The 20167-nt window shown below is 42.6% G+C and overlaps 1 protein-coding gene across 1 annotated transcript in view; it reads right to left on the bottom strand.

Moving 5' to 3' along the window:
• Positions 1-12024, bottom strand: part of LOC112256886 (tau-tubulin kinase 2-like) — a 41999-nt gene extending 29975 nt beyond the window's left edge. The window contains exon 1 of the mRNA XM_042326247.1: positions 11702-12024. The gene's annotated coding sequence lies outside the window, so the exon portion shown is untranslated. The remainder of the gene's footprint in view (positions 1-11701) is intronic.
• Between the last annotated feature and the right edge of the window lie 8143 nt (positions 12025-20167).

Raw genomic sequence — 20167 nt, 5'->3', positions numbered from 1 at the left:
CAGGCCTATTTCAGTGTTGACTAGACCAGTCACTGACATGTAACAAACCAAGACATGCCTATTTCAGTGTTGACTAGACCAGTCACTGACATGTAACAAACCAAGACAGGCCTATTTCAGTGATAACTAGACCAGTCACTGACATGTAACAACAAACCAAGACAGGCCTATTTCAGTATTGACTAGACCAGTCACTGACATGTAACAACAAACCAAGACAGGCCTATTTCAGTGTTGACTAGACCAGTCACTGACATGTAACAACAAACCAAGACAGGCCTATTTCAGTGATGACTAGACCAGTCACTGACATGTAACAACAAACCAAGACAGGCCTATTTCAGTGTTGACTAGACCAGTCACTGACATGTAACAACAAACCAAGACAGGCCTATTTCAGTGTTGACTAGACCAGTCACTGACATGTAACAACAAACCAAGACAGGCCTATTTCAGTGTTGACTAGACCAGTCACCAACAACAAACCAAGACAGGCCTCACTGACAGTCACTGACATAACAACAAACCAAGACAGGCCTATTTCAGTGTTGACTAGACCAGTCACTGACATGTAACAACAAACCAAGACAGGCCTATTTCAGTGTTGACTAGACCAGTCACTGACATGTAACAACAAACCAAGACAGGCCTATTTCAGTGTTGACTAGACCAGTCACTGACATGTAACAAAAACCAAGACAGGCCTATTTCAGTGTTGACTAGACCAGTCACTGACATGTAACAAAAACCAAGACAGGCCTATTTCAGTGATAACTAGACCAGTCACTGACATGTAACCAAACCAAGACAGGCCTATTTCAGACATGACCAGTCAACATGTAACAACAAACCAAGACAGGCCTATTTCAGTGTTGACTAGACCAGTCACTGACATGTAACAACAAACCAAGACAGGCCTATTTCAGTGATGACTAGACCAGTCACTGACATGTAACAACAAACCAAGACAGGCCTATTTCAGTGTGACTAGACCAGTCACTGACATGTAACAACAAACCAAGACAGGCCTATTTCAGTGTTGACTAGACCAGTCACTGACATGTAACAACAAACCAAGACAGGCCTATTTCAGTGTTGATCAGACCAGTCACTGACATGTAACAACAAACCAAGACAGGCCTATTTCAGTGTTGACTAGACCAGTCACTGACATGTAACAACAAACCAAGACAGGCCTATTTCAGTGATGACTAGACCAGTCACTGACATGTAACAACAAACCAAGACAGGCCTATTTCAGTGTTGACTAGACCAGTCACTGACATGTAACAACAAACCAAGACAGGCCTATTTCAGTGTTGACTAGACCAGTCACTGACATGTAACAAACCAAGACATGCCTATTTCAGTGTTGACTAGACCAGTCACTGACATGTAACAAACCAAGACAGGCCTATTTCAGTGATAACTAGACCAGTCACTGACATGTAACAACAAACCAAGACAGGCCTATTTCAGTGTTGACTAGACCAGTCACTGACATGTAACAACAAACCAAGACAGGCCTATTTCAGTGTTGACTAGACCAGTCACTGACATGTAACAACAAACCAAGACAGGCCTATTTCAGTGATGACTAGACCAGTCACTGACATGTAACAACAAACCAAGACAGGCCTATTTCAGTGTTGACTAGACCAGTCACTGACGTGTAACAACAAACCAAGACAGGCCTATTTCAGTGTTGATCAGACCAGTCACTGACATGTAACAACAAACCAAGACAGGCCTATTTCAGTGTTGACTAGACCAGTCACTGACATGTAACAACAAACCAAGACAGGCCTATTTCAGTGATGACTAGACCAGTCACTGACATGTAACAACAAACCAAGACAGGCCTATTTCAGTGTTGACTAGACCAGTCACTGACATGTAACAACAAACCAAGACAGGCCTATTTCAGTGTTGACTAGACCAGTCACTGACATGTAACAACAAACCAAGACAGGCCTATTTCAGTGTTGACTAGACCAGTCACTGACATGTAACAAAAACCAAGACAGGCCTATTTCAGTGTTGACTAGACCAGTCACTGACATGTAACAACAAACCAAGACAGGCCTATTTCAGTGTTGACTAGACCAGTCACTGACGTGTAACAACAAACCAAGACAGGCCTATTTCAGTGTTGACTAGACCAGTCACTGACATGTAACAAACCAAGACATGCCTATTTCAGTGTTGACTAGACCAGTCACTGACATGTAACAAACCAAGACAGGCCTATTTCAGTGATGACTAGACCAGTCACTGACATGTAACAACAAACCAAGACAGGCCTATTTCAGTGTTGACTAGACCAGTCACTGACATGTAACAACAAACCAAGACAGGCCTATTTCAGTGACTAGACCAGTCACTGACATGTAACAACAAACCAAGACAGGCCTATTTCAGTGTTGACTAGACCAGTCACTGACATGTAACAACAAACCAAGACAGGCCTATTTCAGTGATGACTAGACCAGTCACTGACATGTAACAACAAACCAAGACAGGCCTATTTCAGTGTTGACTAGACCAGTCACTGACGTGTAACAACAAACCAAGACAGGCCTATTTCAGTGTTGACTAGACCAGTCACTGACATGTAACAACAAACCAAGACAGGCCTATTTCAGTGTTGACTAGACCAGTCACTGACATGTAACAACAAACCAAGACAGGCCTATTTCAGTGATGACTAGACCAGTCACTGACATGTAACAACAAACCAAGACAGGCCTATTTCAGTGTTGACTAGACCAGTCACTGACATGTAACAACAAACCAAGACAGGCCTATTTCAGTGTTGACTAGACCAGTCACTGACATGTAACAACAAACCAAGACAGGCCTATTTCAGTGTTGACTAGACCAGTCACTGACATGTAACAAAAACCAAGACAGGCCTATTTCAGTGTTGACTAGACCAGTCACTGACATGTAACAACAAACCAAGACAGGCCTATTTCAGTGTTGACTAGACCAGTCACTGACGTGTAACAACAAACCAAGACAGGCCTATTTCAGTGTTGACTAGACCAGTCACTGACATGTAACAAACCAAGACATGCCTATTTCAGTGTTGACTAGACCAGTCACTGACATGTAACAAAAACCAAGACAGGCCTATTTCAGTGATGACTAGACCAGTCACTGACATGTAACAACAAACCAAGACAGGCCTATTTCAGTATTGACTAGACCAGTCACTGACATGTAACAACAAACCAAGACAGGCCTATTTCAGTGTTGACTAGACCAGTCACTGACATGTAACAACAAACCAAGACAGGCCTATTTCAGTGATGACTAGACCAGTCACTGACATGTAACAACAAACCAAGACAGGCCTATTTCAGTGTTGACTAGACCAGTCACTGACATGTAACAAAAACCAAGACAGGCCTATTTCAGTGTTGACTAGACCAGTCACTGACATGTAACAAAAACCAAGACAGGCCTATTTCAGTGTTGACTAGACCAGTCACTGACATGTAACAACAAACCAAGACAGGCCTATTTCAGTATTGACTAGACCAGTCACTGACATGTAACAACAAACCAAGACAGGCCTATTTCAGTGTTGACTAGACCAGTCACTGACATGTAACAACAAACCAAGACAGGCCTATTTCAGTGATGACTAGACCAGTCACTGACATGTAACAACAAACCAAGACAGGCCTATTTCAGTGTTGACTAGACCAGTCACTGACATGTAACAAAAACCAAGACATGCCTATTTCAGTGTTGACTAGACCAGTCACTGACATGTAACAAACCAAGACAGGCCTATTTCAGTGATGACTAGACCAGTCACTGACATGTAACAACAAACCAAGACAGGCCTATTTCAGTATTGACTAGACCAGTCACTGACATGTAACAACAAACCAAGACAGGCCTATTTCAGTGTTGACTAGACCAGTCACTGACATGTAACAACAAACCAAGACAGGCCTATTTCAGTGATGACTAGACCAGTCACTGACATGTAACAACAAACCAAGACAGGCCTATTTCAGTGTTGACTAGACCAGTCACTGACGTGTAACAACAAACCAAGACAGGCCTATTTCAGTGTTGACTAGACCAGTCACTGACATGTAACAACAAACCAAGACAGGCCTATTTCAGTGTTGACTAGACCAGTCACTGACATGTAACAACAAACCAAGACAGGCCTATTTCAGTGATGACTAGACCAGTCACTGACATGTAACAACAAACCAAGACAGGCCTATTTCAGTGTTGACTAGACCAGTCACTGACATGTAACAACAAACCAAGACAGGCCTATTTCAGTGTTGACTAGACCAGTCACTGACATGTAACAAACCAAGACAGGCCTATTTCAGTGTTGACTAGACCAGTCACTGACATGTAACAAAAACCAAGACAGGCCTATTTCAGTGTTGACTAGACCAGTCACTGACATGTAACAACAAACCAAGACAGGCCTATTTCAGTGTTGACTAGACCAGTCACTGACATGTAACAACAAACCAAGACAGGCCTATTTCAGTGTTGACTAGACCAGTCACTGACATGTAACAACAAAACCAAGACAGGCCTATTTCAGTGTTGACTAGACCAGTCACTGACATGTAACAACAAACCAAGACAGGCCTATTTCAGTGATTGACATGTAACAACAAACCAAGACAGGCCTATTTCAGTACTAGACCAGTCACTGACATGTAACAACAAACCAAGACAGGCCTATTTCAGTATTGACTAGACCAGTCACTGACATGTAACAACAAACCAAGACAGGCCTATTTCAGTGTTGACTAGACCAGTCACTGACATGTAACAACAAACCAAGACAGGCCTATTTCAGTGATGACTAGACCAGTCACTGACATGTAACAACAAACCAAGACAGGCCTATTTCAGTGTTGACTAGACCAGTCACTGACATGTAACAACAAACCAAGACAGGCCTAACAACAAACATGTAACCAAGACAGGCCTATTTCAGTGTTGACTAGACCAGTCACCAGTAACAAACCAAGACAGGCCTGACAGACCAGTCACTGACATGTAACAAAAACCAAGACAGGCCTATTTCAGTGTTGACTAGACCAGTCACTGACATGTAACAACAAACCAAGACAGGCCTATTTCAGTGTTGACTAGACCAGTCACTGACATGTAACAACAAACCAAGACAGGCCTATTTCAGTGTTGACTAGACCAGTCACTGACATGTAACAAACCAAGACATGACATGTAACAACAAACCAAGACAGGCCTATTTCAGTGATGACTAGACCAGTCACTGACATGTAACAACAAACCAAGACAGGCCTATTTCAGTAAGACCAGTCACTGACATGTAACAACAAACCAAGACAGGCCTATTTCAGTGTTGACTAGACCAGTCACTGACATGTAACAACAAACCAAGACAGGCCTATTTCAGTGTTGACTAGACCAGTCACTGACATGTAACAACAAACCAAGACAGGCCTATTTCAGTGTTGACTAGACCAGTCACTGACAGTAACAACAAACCAAGACAGGCCTATTTCAGTGTTGATCAGACCAGTCACTGACATGTAACAACAAACCAAGACAGGCCTATTTCAGTGTTGATCAGACCAGTCACTGACATGTAACAACAAACCAAGACAGGCCTATTTCAGTGTTGACTAGACCAGTCACTGACATGTAACAACAAACCAAGACAGGCCTATTTCAGTGTTGACTAGACCAGTCACTGACATGTAACAACAAACCAAGACAGGCCTATTTCAGTGTTGACTAGACCAGTCACTGACGTGTAACAGACTCGTAGTGTTTGATCATTTAAATGCTTCCAAGACTCTTTCCTGTCGTAAAACACATTCGACCTCTTTGATATTCTCACATAAGGAATTTTTACGAGTTATAGCCTACTTTATTAGCAAACTCTCAAAAGTGATGAGAACCTATTTTTAGCATTCTGTGTGAGGCTACTCTAGCATTCTGTGTGAGGAAGTAGGCTACTCTAGCATTCTGTGTGAGGAAGTAGGCTACTCTAGCATTCTGTGTGAGGAAGTAGGCTACTCTTAGCATTCTGTGTGAGGAAGTAGGCTACTCTTAGCATTCTGTGTGAGGAAGTAGGCTACTCTTAGCATTATGCAAAGAGGCCTCAGAACACTCTTTGCTTACATGACATGACAATGTCACAGTGTATCACCAGCACAGGAGCAATCCTATGATGCAACGGGACAGGGGTGGGAAACGTCAATTACAGCACAGATGCAGACAGTTAGATAACAGTGAAATCAAGAAGACAGTGAAATTTGATACAATGTTGTTGGAGTCCCACACACACACACAGTGGCCCTAGTGCTGCATCTCTCTCGCTCTTCCTAGCTAAGACTAGCAGAGCAGCATGCATTTAGTGTGTTGTCGTACAGTCAGGGAACATACAGTCAGGGAACCCCAACCGTCATCTCTCTGTGTAGTATATTTTCTTCAATCTCTCCATCTGGGCAATTCATAAAGCATTTCTGAGTAGAAGTTTCTGAGTAGGATCCGTTTTGACTTTCAGATCACAATGAATATTATTACAGTGTTTATTTATTTTACCTTTATTTAACTAAGCAAGTCAGTTAAGAACAAATTCTTATTTTCAATGACGGCCTAGGAACAGTGGGTTAACTGCCTGGTTGATGGGCAGAACGGCAGATTTTTACCTTGTCAGCTCGGGGATCCGATCTTGCAACCTTTCGGTTACAAGTCCAACGCTCTAACCATTAGGCGACCTGCCGCCCCTGTGTATGAACAGGGAAGACCTGATCCTAGAATAGCACTCCTACTTTGAGATCATTTGTGAATACAGGTACAGAAGGCTGCCTGCTGCCTCAGAGCCAGCCCAGAACCACCCCACTCAGCCAGCAGGTGGCTGGTCCACACTGTTGTAGTTGAGACCCAAATGGCACCATATTCCCTATTGAGTGCACTAATTTTGACCAGAGCCCTATGTGCCCCAGTTAAAAGTAGTGCACTATAAAGGGAATATTTAAATGTGCTGGAAGACTAGGCTGCATGTCACAGTAATAAAGCAGTCATGATGAGATGATAGGCCTACTTCCATTCCTATTAGTCTGAGCAGTCACACATCCACACACACACACACATCCACACACACACGCACACATCCACACACACACGCACACATCCACACACACACACACACACCCACACACACACACGTGTCAAGTCAACACGGTAAATAGGAGTCATTAAACTAGGGGAAACACCTCCAATGTTTGCTAATCTAATTCATTAGTGGGTTAGAGCAGCCTCAGCCTGGTCTACTGGAGCAGAGACGTCCTCCTCTATGGGTGACTCAAATGGTGCCCTATTCCCTATGAGCCCTGGACAAAAGTAGTGCACTATGTAGTAGAGGTCGACCGATTAGTCGGCATGGACGATTCAAGTTTTTATAACAATCGATTACATTTCAATCCACGAGGAGACTGTGTGGCAGGCTGTTACGCGAGTGCAGCAAGGAGCCAAGGTAAGTTGCCAGCTAACATTAAACTTACCTTATAAAAAACAATCAATCTTAACATAATCATTAGTTAACTACACATGGTTGATGATATTACTAGTTTAACTAGCTTGTCCTGCGTTGCATATAATCAATGTGGTGCCTGTTAATTTATCATCGAATCACAGCCTACTTCGTCAAACGAGTGATGATTTAACAAAAGCGTATTCGCATCAGGGTATATGCAGCAGTTTGGGCCGTCTGTCTCGAAGCAAACTGTGTGAAGACCATTCCTTCCTAAATAAGACCGTAATGAATTTGCCAGAATTGTACATAATTATGACAGAACATTGAAGATTAGGCTGGCAATACTATAGTCCCTATAAGAACATCCAATAGTCAAAGGTACAGTGCCTTGCGAAAGTATTCGGCCCCCTTGAACTTTGCGACCTTTTGCCACATTTCAGGCTTCAAACATAAAGATATAAAACTGTATTTTTTTGTGAAGAATCAACAACAAGTGGGACACAATCATGAAGTGGAACGACATTTATTGGATATTTCAAACTTTTTTAACAAATCAAAAACTGAAAAATTGGGCGTGCAAAATTATTCAGCCCCTTTACTTTCAGTGCAGCAAACTCTCTCCAGAAGTTCAGTGGGGATCTCTGAATGATCCAATGTTGACCTAAATGACTAATGATGATAAATACAATCCACCTGTGTGTAATCAAGTCTCCGTATAAATGCACCTGCACTGTGATAGTCTCAGAGGTCCGTTAAAAGCGCAGAGAGCATCATGAAGAACAAGGAACACACCGGGCAGGTCCGAGATACTGTTGTGAAGAAGTTTAAAGCCGGATTTGGATACAAAAAAAGATTTCCCAAGCTTTAAACATCCCAAGGAGCACTGTGCAAGCGATAATATTGAAATGGAAGGAGTATCAGACCACTGCAAATCTACCAAGACCTGGCCGGCCCTCTAAACTTTCAGCTCATACACGGAGAAGACTGATCAGAGATGCAGCCAAGAGGCCCATGATCACTCTGGATGAACTGCAGAGATCTACAGCTGAGGTGGGAGACTCTGTCCATAGGACAACAATCAGTCGTATATTGCACAAATCTGGCCTTTATGGAAGAGTGGCAAGAAGAAAGCCATTTCTTAAAGATATCCATAAAAAGTGTTGTTTAAAGTTTGCCACAAGCCACCTGGGAAACACACCAAACATGTGGAAGAAGGTGCTCTGGTCAGATGAAACCAAAATTGAACTTTTTGGCAACAATGCAAAACGTTATGTTTGGCGTAAAAGCAACACAGCTCATCACCCTGAACACATCATCCCCACTGTCAAACATGGTGGTGGCAGCATGATGGTTTGGGCCTGCTTTTCTTCAGCAGGGACAGGGAAGATGGTTAAAATTGATGGGAAGATGGATGGAGCCAAATACAGGACCATTCTGGAAGAAAACCTGATGGAGTCTGCAAAAGACCTGAGACTGGGACGGAGATTTGTCTTCCAACAAGACAATGATCCAAAACATAAAGCAAAATCTACAATGGAATGGTTCAAAAATAAACATATCCAGGTGTTAGAATGGCCAAGTCAAAGTCCAGACCTGAATCCAATCGAGAATCTGTGGAAAGAACTGAAAACTGCTGTTCACAAATGCTCTCCATCCAACCTCACTGAGCTCGAGCTGTTTTGCAAGGAGGAATGGGAAAAAATTTCAGTCTCTCGATGTGCAAAACTGATAGAGACATACCCCAAGCGACTTACAGCTGTAATCGCAGCAAAAGGTGGCGCTACAAAGTTGGGGCTGAATAATTTTGCACGGCCAATTTTTCAGTTTTTGATTTGTTAAAAAAGTTTGAAATATCCAATAAATGTCGTTCCACTTCATGATTGTGTCCCACTTGTGGTTGATTCTTCACAAAAAAATACAGTTTTATATCTTTATGTTTGAAGCCTGAAATGTGGCAAAAGGTCGCAAAGTTCAAGGGGGCCGAATACTTTCGCAAGGCACTGTATATGAAATACAAATCGCATAGAGAGAAATAGCCCTATAAATACGACATTAACTACAACCTAAAACTTCTTACCTGGGAATATTGAAGACTCATGTTAAAAGGAACCACCAGCTTTCATATGGTCTCATATTCTGAGCAAGAAACTTAAACAATATATTTTTTACATGGCACATATTGCACTTTTACTTTCTTCTCCAACACTGTGTTTTTGTATTATTTAAACCAAATTGAACATGTTTCATTATTTATTTGAGACTAAATAGATTTTATTTATGTATTATATTAAGTTAAAATTAAAGTGTTCATTCAGTATTGTTGTATTTGCTATTATTACAAAAATATATGTAAAAAATAATATTTAAAAATGCCAGATTAATTGGTATCTGTTTTTTTTGGGGTCTTCCCAATAATCGGTATCGGTATTTGCGTTGACAAATCATAAATCGGTCAACTTCTACTATGTAGGGAATAGGGTGCCATTTGGGATGCTGACCTCTGGAGATTAAAGGAGTGTCTGATTCCCTAACTGCTGCTGCCTGAGCCTGGCTGTTCAGTCATCTCTCTGTTTAAAGCCCTAGAGCCTAGCCATGAAGCCTAGCCATGGAGCCTAGCCCTGGAGCCTAGCACTGGAGCCTAGCACTGGAGCCTAGCTCTGGAGCCTAGCCCTGGAGCCTAGCCATGGAGCCTAGCCATGAAGCCTAGCCATGGAGCCTAGCACTGGAGCCTAGCCATGGAGCCTAGCACTGGAGCCTAGCACTGGAGCCTAGCCCTGGAGCCTAGCTCTGGAGCCTAGCTCTGGAGCCTAGCCCTGGAGCCTAGCTCTGGAGCCTAGCTCTGGAGCCTAGCCCTGGAGCCTAGCTCTGGAGCCTAGCACTGGAGCCTAGCACTGGAGCCTAGCCACAAAGCCTATTTTATTTATTTTTTATTTCACCTTTATTTAACCAGGTAGGCTAGTTGAGAACAAGTTCTCATTCATTTACAACTGCGACCTGGCCAAGATAAAGCAAAGCAGTTTGACACATACAACAGCACAGAGTTACACATGGAATAAAACAAACATACAGTCAATAATATAGTAGAACAAGACTATATACAGTGTGTGCATATGATGTAAGAAAAGGGAGGTAAGGCAATAAATAGGCCATGGTGGCGAAGTAATTACAATATAGCAATTAAACACTGGAATGGTAGATGTGCAGCCTAGCCCTGGAGCCTCCCCTGAGAGCATGGTGATACAGTCAGAAGTGAGTAGGCATGATAGTAGTGAATGATGTTGGGGTTGTCTCTCAATATCTGAACCTCACTAAAGTACTTGCAGACTACTGTATTGCTCAATTGCTGTATAAAGAATGTATTGATTGTATGTGAGATTCTGTACTGTAAAATTTGCCTGTTGATAAGCTATTCTTCTCAACTAATGAGTTACTCTGGATCTTGAATCACAAGCTATGAATTAAGTATTGTCTGTACCACACATGACTATGCAGCTACAGTACTCCCTCCCTCTCTCTCACACACACACACACAAACACACACACGTCAGTTTAACATAACCATAATATGACGTGAGTGATTGATTAGAAACAAAGCTATGGAGTTACTGTCAAAAATAATGTCTGTTGGCAGAAATGGCTGTCTGTCATACTGGGGCTGCTATACCGCAAACGAAAAAGCTCGAGACAAATATATCCACTAGCATTACCAGAATAAAAATGTTATGACGACAATGCACGATATTAATCGCTCTAGTAACAGTCAGCTGTTACAAAGTAATAACCACATAAGGAAGTAATTGGTGTGTTACAATGTGTACCACCGCGCCTGTGTTGTTGCTTTACGAAGCTGCGTAGCTAGCCTAGCGTTGCTACAGCAGATTTACGATTGCGCGTACACGCACATTGATTGCACACACGGGCCATACTAGAGTGCCTCTTTGCATTTAGCTATTGGTTAGCATAAAGATAATCAACCTACTAAGGCTATGGGGAAACTGCGTTCTAAAATATAATCTCGATGCATCTAGTTATGGGACGACCTTGGCAGCGATGATACATTGCGTCAGTCCTTTTAAAATGTAGCTAATGTGGCCTACTGCATTCGTGCATGTTGACGTCAGCCAATGTTAGCTAGCTAGCTATCAGGATCCGTTTGCATAGCTGCGGTGTCCATACCTTGACCGCTCCGATCCTTGATCCGAAAGGAGCCGGGCGTGGTTACAAATAATCCTCTATGTTTGTCTTGACGGAATGTTGAGACATTGAGTGGAATTCCACAGCGGGCGCGTTATTATGCATGCAACGTTGATTCTGCAGCTGAGGTTTTACATACGACATGTGAATTAAGCAGTGACATAATGAGTTTGATTTAATCGTCCCTTTTCTACTTCTCTCTCCCTGTCACCTCAGCATCTCTCTCTCTCTATCGCTGCAGATCCCAGACGTGACTAACGGTATCAGCCAGCCTGACTGCGCGCTCGTTCACGATCATATCCCCCTCGCAACAAGCTCGCTATGTAAACGCATTCGTGATTTAAAGCGCTAGTGCCAGTGTAATTATGTTTCATGAGCATGGCCGCGCCCAATATTCCATAGGAAGTTCCCGGACTTTAGTTACTGTTACTAGGTCTTGCAAACCTCATATTACAATATCACCTCCTCTATTCTATTCTGGTGTATTTTCATGTAATTGTCTTCATCAATGAAGATCCAGATACAACAGCGTTGTAGATTTTGGTGCAACATGCCAATATCATGTGTGCTTTGGTATTGTCTCTCTACCACAATTTTAAGAGTTATTGCATTAACAACCACTATTCACTGAACGTTTGCTGACAGCTAAGAAATATATATGTTTAGGGGTAAATACTTCAAATGAGCTTGATATGAATGTTCAAAACTACTCATAGTTTTTGGAGCCAATCCCAAACAACTACATCTACCTCAAATTCTTGCCACTTGATTATTGCTGACCTGTTATATGAGCATGTGCTAGGTTTTCTCACGGTGCTTACACCTATCTATTTGTGCATACATTTTCAGAAGTGAAAGACGTCCCAAGGATCCCGGATTTCACTAATCGATTACGTATCCATGCACAAGACAGTACAGTATGCAACTCTGTTGTATTTCCTTTTAGCTACATCAAAGCATAATTTGAGAGGAGTCGTTTCGTGTGTAACAGTTAGCTCGATCTAGCTATGATCGCCAATGGAAATCAAGCGGTCTGAACGCCAACTAGTAGCTAATGTGTAGCTAACGTGGCTAGCCTACCGTGCGTTCATGTTGCTCTCGCCAGTCCTGGCAGTATTCTGTCCAGTAGATTCCCACCGCCCTCTCGTCACTACAGGATGCCCAAGCGCTTCGGAGCGCTAGTTCTTATCGGACTGGCTCTGGCGTGTTTAGCTTCCTGGGTGCTGGAGAGCTATGACACCCCCCAACGCAGTGTCAGGCTGTCTACACCGAATTGGGCGATAAATGTCTATATTTGTACATGGCCAATCAGTTGACTGGAGTAGATTCTAGAATGAGGTAAAGAAACCGCAGACCTACAGATATGTGCATTCTTTGTGAATTTCACCTCAAAGCTGAGCAGTCAGTCACTTCACTGCTTAATGCCCCTCCACTGGTATTGAATTGGAAACACTATTATCTACAATACAACATTCATATGTCTAGCTTTCTACCAACCAGCTCTCTATGGCTGTGTTCACACAGGCAGCCCAATTCATATTTATTTCTTTACTAATTGGTCTTTTGATCAATCAGATCAGCTCTGAACAAGATATGATGTGAAAAGATCTAAAGTGATTGGTCAAGACCCCCTCAAGTAACTACTCCTTGATCTGTGCTGATGTTTCCATCACCCCTGGACCCAAGCGGCATGACAACAACCATAGAAGTTGGCTGTAAAGATCTGGGACCAGGCTAGCTCAACACATCTGAATAATATTTCTACTCCACTCTAATCTATTCCTACTCCATGTCATTCATTTAAACATAAGACAGACATTACGCAGGGGTGGGAAACTCCAGTCCTTGAGGTCCTGATTGATGTCACACTTTATCTCCTTCCCTAGCAAACAAAGCTGATTAATGAAATTGCATTCTAAACTGAAGATCATGACTGGGTGATTATTGGAGTCAGGTATGTTAGCTGGGGCTGGGGAAAAACTGTGACACCAATCAGGCCCTCGAGGACTGGAGTTGCCCACCCCTGCATACAGCCTATTTGCATAATAACTACAGTATGTCTTTATATAACTCCATACATGACAGTACCAGATGGATCTGTTGGCATCCTTCAGGACTGAGAGCCACAGCTGGAACCAGTCCATCTGGTTTGGCCACTATACCACTTCAACTGTTATCTCCCCTCCTCCAGGGGTGAAAGGGGTGATGAGGTAGCAATAGTGTGTGTGTGTGGTTGTGAGGGGTGATTAGGTAACAGAAGAATGTTTGTGGGTTAAGTTTCTATTGAGTCAATCTGGTTTCCCTGCTCTCCTGGTTACTGTATCTCTAATGCCCACACCCAATACAGCACAGCATTTCAATTTCATCCCATATGGATATATTTAGGACAAAGAACAACTTCTAAAAGTTAGAATACCTCATGAAACAAGTTACTATCTGGTAACTATGGAAGTGTCATGGTTGTTATAACAACCTTGTCATTTTTGCCTGTGTGTGTGTACAATGTCATCCATTTCATGTGATATGTGTAAGAATATGTCGAAGATAAATACACAATCCCTCAACCCTGTTAATAGGACCTTCTTGGTTTCCTCTTTATAGAAATGAATAAGAGGATATGAGAGGAAGCTTCTATTAGTCACAATGGTTTCAGCAGATGTCATTCCATTTGGTGCGTTCCAGCACCTGAGACCTCTTCAGGATGTTGTGATAGACCTGCCACTATACCTCATGCTACAGGGAGTCCATTTCACATCTGTCAGGTCACCTGTTAGGTGGACAGACATTTTTCATGTTGACTCCCCTGTCTCTGCAGATGTGTTTGATGACCTTTCCCTATGTTGTACTGTATTCTAACCCTGGTCTCTCTGGTCCACTCAGGACCATAACTCTGGTCTCTCTGGTCCCCTCAGGACCATAAGCCTAGTGTCTCTGGTCCCATTAGGATCATAACCATGGTCTCTCTGGCCCCAGTCAGAGAGATGCCCCAGTCACAGCGATTCAAGTTACTGTTAACGGAGTGGAGTTGGGTAAAGGCCGGTCGGCTGGGGGCCCCTGTATGTTGTGCCATGTGACCCCTCGCGCTACCTCACTGGTGTCATGACGTTGCCCTCTTTGGGTACAGCAAGCCCCATCCCCCTCTCCCTGTCTCCTACACCCAGGCTGCTGTGGTCAGAGAGAGGTCGTAAATTCCTGGAGGAGATTATCTCCTCATGGCCACAGTATAGATACAGAGTGAATTTTCATAGAGAACAAAGGAATTTCTTCCACCTCACAGAACTTGAGGTCCGAACAACATTTATGTTTTGGAGAAGGTATAAAAGATCGGTGAAGAATCCAGCTACGAACTGGTCCGTTTAGTACAATTTTGTGAAACTCATGGGAGACAATACAGTCACATTACCATAATGCTGTTTATATAATAGCCTCAGATATGAGGTTTACATCTAATTGTTGTATAAGATTAATGAGTGAAGATGATACTGTTTGTAAAATTGTGTAATGTGATTTTGGACTGTTTAATGAAGGAAACTCCAATTCCCTTTGGAGTTGAACTAAATCAGAGGACCGCCCATGAGCCCAGTTTGGACCTGGTGTCATGAGACAGCCTTTTTCTGCAACTCCTGAATAAAACCCCACTTTGAGAATTTCTCAACAGACCATGTTGCTCTCAATTACGAGAGGACTAAGGTTGCAGACCAGCTTACCTCAATAACGAGAGGGCCAAGGTTTGAGACCAGATGGCTGAATCTTTTAACCATCCCACGTGGTTAAACTATTAGACTATTGATTAGACTATCGATACCGACAGAATAAGAACAAGTCTTTGATATTAATTACTAGTCTGCAGCTAGGAATTCAGTATCATTGAACGCGAAGACCGACAACTGCCGAAACATCTATCCATAATGACATGAATGAATGTCACTCTGAACTATCCATTCTAACCACGACAGAGAGGGCGGACAAACTCTCCAACAGAAACAAACTTTTCAACGGATACCCCGACGACACACTGAGCGTAAATATATTAATTGATTGCAATTGTTCCTGAATGAGTGAACGTTCATGTGCAAAGGATTAGCATTTCAATTGTTATAATTATCAACTGTGTGTTGTCTTATCTCAGTTGATCCACCCTTCCTTTTGTACATCAAGCCGCGATGCCGGTTTATCCCACTAGGGAAACTCCGTTATCATTTCCGTGTAACTATCTACTGTTTGTTTATGCATTTCTGTGAATTACTTAGTAAATAAATTATTTAAGACAATTGATGTATGGATAACTCATAGTGAAGACTGGGTTCGTGTGTGTGAGGTTATACTTTTGTTTCAAAGTTTGTTTAAAACTACCAAGAAACACTCTGTGTGACCCTGATTTAGCACACTGTAGAAATGATTTACTGAGATCTTTGGAATACTAGTTCTGTCGGTGTTCAGGTGATAATATGCAGCCTCTTATTTTGTGTGTGTGTGCGTGTGTGCATGTGCGTGTGTGTGCACCTGTGTGACTGTTCACCTGTGTGTGTGTCAGGACATGCAGGGTGGTCGGTAGTTCGAGAACAGCTCTTCACTCTGCAAGAGGACCTGTCCCCCGGCTTTGGTTTCTTCTAGTCCTGTATCCTGCTCACTGACCACTACTTCCTGGTAAGAACACAGGGAAGAATACTTGATTTTCCAGTCAGACTTGAGATTCGAATCGCTGACCTTCCAGTTGTTGACCCGCTTCCCTAATCAATCAATCAAATGTATTTACATCAGCAGATGTCCCAAAGTGCTGTACAGAAACGCAGCCTAAAACCCCAAACAGCAAGCAATGCAGATGTAGAAGCACGGTGGCAAGAAAAAACTCCCTAGAAAGGCATGAACCTAGGAAGAAACCTAGAGAGAGTGTCATGACGTTGGCGAATGGTATGAACGTTGAACTCTTATTCACTACAGAAGTGATATGTCCTAGCAGTTGAGTTAGCAACCGCAGCTGCAAACGCAGGTTAGGGAGGAACAGACAGAGTATCCCGTCTACCACTCAACGACGTTACTACAACGTATCCAATTGACCACCAGAGACATTCTTCAAAGGACTCGGTTGGGCAACAAGGCCTTCCATCTACCACCAACCTACCGGAACGCAGCTCAGAGTAAATATTTATTGCATTTTCCTTTTCCAAATGGGCGGTAATTTAGAATGCATAAGATACTGTATTTACGATAGCACAGCTTCGCCTTTGTTCCTCAGTCTTCCCACTCTTTCACTCAAACCCAGCCCCTTTTCTTTTGTGTAACAAGCTGTCATATTTGTTCCGCCCACCAGGGACGTTTTCCTTTATGATGTAATTTGTAATCAAGTTATGATTTAATTATGTGTATGTGTAATTCTGTGTGATTAGTTAGGTATTTAGTAAATAAATAATTAAACCCAATTTTGTATTGCTGATTCAAATTGTTAGCCAGGGTTCGTGCAGAATTTACAACTTTCAGATGAGACGGAATTAAGGTGACGGTTGATATGGACTGCTATTGATGTAAAATACTGTATTACTAGGTCTTTAAGAGTTTATTCGGAAGATAACAGCTCTATAAATATTATTTTGTGGTGCCCGACTCTCTAGTTACTGTAATTACATTTACATGATTAGCTCAATCAGGTGATATTAATTACGGAGAAATTATTTTATAGAATAGCATGTCATATCACTTAATCTGGCATAGCCAAAGACACGACAAGACGAACCAGGCTCTGAGGGGTGGCCAGTCCCCTTCTGGCTGTGCCGGGTGGAGATTCTAACAGTACATGGCCATTAAGGCCAGATAGTTCTCCAAGATGTTCAAATGTTCATAGATGACCAGCAGGGTCAAATAATAATCACAGTGGTTGTAGAGGGTGCAACCGGTCAGTACATGAGGAGTAAATGTCACTTGGCTTTTCATAGCCAGGCATTCAGAGGTCGAAATAGCAGGTGCGGTAGAGAGAGTTGAAAACAGCAGGTCTGGGACAAGGTGGCACGTCCGGTGAACAGATCAGGGTTCCATAGCTGCAGGCAGAACAGTTGAAACTGGAGCAGCAGCATGACAGCAAGGAGTCATCAGGCCAGGTAGTCCTGAGGCATGGTCGTAGGTCTCATACTATGAGGTCCTCTAACATTAACCCACCATGTCTTTACCAGGACTGACTAGCTGTGCTCCGGGGTTTTTAAACTCATATACTGTAACAGTACCATTTGTACTTTCTGTCTACAGGCCCGGGTAGCCTTTCTGGTAGTGATGCTACTGAATATTTGGGTGCTGATGGCGTCCAGGTTCATGCCTGTGCCCTCTGTCAGAGGTGAGATCTGCCAGACACTCCTGTCACATAAACCTTGATAATATCAAGCTGGTTGTTACCTGTGTGAAAAGGATTGTTCTCAACCATCCTATACAGTGAAAATGTCAACTCTAGGGATTAGGGAAAGTGTTTTTTCTGTAATAGGGAATTATTGATCAATGGTTCAGAGACGTAAGGAATATGTCTTCTGAAATAGGATACTTGTTATTTGGCCATTGGCTAGTTTTAGTGCAAGGAATTCTAATTGGTCAACCACAGGCTAGGGCTGGGTTATAAAACTACATGCTGTCCCTTTGTTCTGTGGAGAGAACCACTGGAATCACTGGAGAGAATCACCGAGGACAGGGGAGAATGACCATCTACTTCCAAGCATGATTTGTCCTATTTGAATAAACCTATCCCCCCCCCCGATTTGCCTTGGGGTTTGTGTTATTGAAGAATAACATCACCTGCTAACATACAGTTGAAGTCGGAAGTTTACATACACCTTAGCCAAATACATTAAACTCAATTTCCCTGTCTTGGGTCAGTTAGGATCGCAACTTTAGGATCGCCACTTCAGTCAGGTCTTGGCTGATTTCTTTTGATTTTCCCATGATGTCAAGCAAAGAGGCACTAAGTTTGAAGGTAGGCCTTGAAATACATCCACAGGTTCACCTCCAATTGACTCAAAGGATGTCAAATCAGCCTATCAGAAGCTTCTAAAGCCATGACATCATTTTCTGGAAATTTCCAAGCTGTTTAAAGGCACAGTCAACTTAGTGTATGTAAACTTCTGGCCCACTGGAATTGTGATACAGTGAATAATAAGTGAAATAATCTGTCTGTAAACAATTGTTGGAAAAATTACTTGTGTCATGCACAAAGTAGATGTTCTAACCGACTTGCCAAAACTATAGTTTGTTAACAAGAAATTTGTGGAGTGGTTGAAAAACAAGTTTTCATGACTCCAACCTAAGTGTATGTAAACTTCCAACTTCAACTGTATGTTACATCTTTTATATTTTGCAATTCATACAATCCCAGCTGGCACATAACAAATACAGGTGTGCCACGCTTGTAGCGTCATATCCAAGAGTAATTGTAATTGTAATTGCTGCCAAAGGTGCTTCAACTAAGTACTGAGTAAAGGGTCTGAACACTTACGTAAATGTGATATTTCAGTTTTTTATATATAAATTAGCAAAACCTGTTTTTGCTGTGTCATTATGGGGTATTGTGTGTAGATTGATGAGGAAAAAAACCTGTTTAATCAATTTTAGAATAAGGCTGTAACTTAACAAAATGTGGAAAAAGTCAAGGGGTCTGAATACTTTCCGAATACACTGTACATACCCGTGTAGGCTGCTGGGGGGAGGTCGGCTCATAATAATGGATGTAATGGAGTGTTAGGAATGGTACCATTCCATTCGGGCCATTATTATGAGACGTCCTCCCCTTAGCAGCCTCCTCTCCCCCGATTGCTCAGTTTGGCCGGGTGACCATCTCTATTTGTATTTGTATTTATTATGGATCCCCATTAGCTGCTGCCAAAGCAGCAGCCACTCTTCCTCCAGTAAAATGAAGGCAGTTTATACCACTTTAAAAACATGTCAACTTTTATACCGAGGTCTTTAGTTCAGGTTTCAGCGTTCAACAGGTTTCAGTGTCTATGAATAGTCTTGGTGGTTCCAAACTTCTTCCATTTAAGAATGATGGTGGCCACTGTGTTCTTGGGGACCTTCAATGCGGCAGACATTTTTTGGGACCCTTCCCCGGAGCTGTGCCTCGACACAATCGTGTCATGGAGCTCTACGGACAATTCCTTCGACCTCATGGCTTGGTTTTTGCTCTGACATGCACAGTGGGACCTTATATATAGACATGTGTGTGCCTTTCCAAATCATGTCCAACCAATTGAATAGACCACAGGTGGACTCCAATCAAGTTGTAGAAACATGTCAAGGATGATCAATGGAAACAGGATGCACCTGAGCTCAATTTCCATTCTCATAGCAAGTGTGTGTGTGTGTGTGTGTGTGTGTGTGTGTGTGTGTGTGTGTGTGTGTGTGTGTGTGTGTGTGTGTGTGTGTGTGTGTGTGTGTGTGTGTGTGTGTGTGTGTGTGTGTGTGTGTGTGTGTGTGTGT

The sequence above is a fragment of the Oncorhynchus tshawytscha genome, linkage group LG08, assembly GCF_018296145.1.
Source record: "Oncorhynchus tshawytscha isolate Ot180627B linkage group LG08, Otsh_v2.0, whole genome shotgun sequence".
Lineage (NCBI taxonomy): Eukaryota > Metazoa > Chordata > Actinopteri > Salmoniformes > Salmonidae > Oncorhynchus > Oncorhynchus tshawytscha.
This window is presented reverse-complemented; position numbering and strand designations above follow the sequence as displayed.